This window comes from Carassius carassius, chromosome 32 (genome assembly GCF_963082965.1).
Source record: "Carassius carassius chromosome 32, fCarCar2.1, whole genome shotgun sequence".
Taxonomy (NCBI): Eukaryota; Metazoa; Chordata; class Actinopteri; order Cypriniformes; family Cyprinidae; genus Carassius; species Carassius carassius.
In genome coordinates this window covers 7,424,853-7,425,814 of record NC_081786.1, presented here as the reverse complement: position 1 = coordinate 7,425,814, position 962 = coordinate 7,424,853, and the positions used below count along the sequence as shown (strand labels likewise).

General features: G+C 34.7%; 1 non-coding gene across 1 annotated transcript; it reads left to right on the top strand.

Annotated features, from left to right (window-relative positions):
• The first annotated feature begins 653 nt into the window (after window positions 1-653).
• trnak-uuu (transfer RNA lysine (anticodon UUU)) lies at window positions 654-726 on the top strand. The gene has a single exon. It is a non-coding gene; the product is annotated as a tRNA-Lys (tRNA).
• Window positions 727-962: the final 236 nt, after the last annotated feature.

The window sequence follows — 962 nt, the reverse complement described above, 5'->3', positions numbered from 1 at the left end:
CACCAAACAGTGCATCAAACAGCAGCTAATAAACACCCACAATGCACAAAATTTAATTTAGCACAATACTAAAATCAAATAAACACTTTAATGTTTCAAAGGATTACTCTTTTGCATTCAAATACAGATTAAATGCCGAGCAAATAAAAAAAGCATTTGTTCCCAGCATTACAGAATACAAAAAAATGTAAAAAAATAAATAAATAAAAATAAAAATAAAATAAAAATAACAATAATCTTAATCTAAATGTACATCAGTGGCATCCGGATGGATTGGAATGTTTAATTAATTATTCAAATAACAATCAGAAAGGTAAAACCCTAACAAAAATATTATTATAATAAAAGAACAAGCAATAGCACCTGTTCCTCCGTTTCACAGCACCGCTCATCAAGGAACTTCAACAAACTCCCCGACGCTTTCTCAGGCGCGTTCTCGCACAGTCATACAATGAACAGCGACCTCTAGTCACGGATTTCTCTAGTGGTGTAGGTCACAGATTTAGGCACAACACTTGTTATGTCCAGACAATATTATGCAAATTACTTCTTTGCAATGATCGTAATGATTTGTGAGGTTATATTTATACTTTAACGCAGTTTGCATTAAAAGAATGGTTATTTAGATGCCCTTTCGTTGCAAACTACACAGAGCCCGGATAGCTCAGTCGGTAGAGCATCAGACTTTTAATCTGAGGGTCCAGGGTTCAAGTCCCTGTTCGGGCGAGTTGTATTTTTCACTCGAGGTAGAGAAATGTTTTTTCGTTTGCGTCTGTAACGTCAAGAAACCTCACATTTACTATTCTATTCACATCTAACGTGTTATCTAAGTGCTACAACACCAAGCTTTTTAATTAATGCAGCACAGATCCATCCTATGCTCGTTCATAAAGAAATGTGACTGAATGTTCTGTCGTCTAACTTTTTAATCACTTAACTTGATCACAGTTTTGTCATTTATA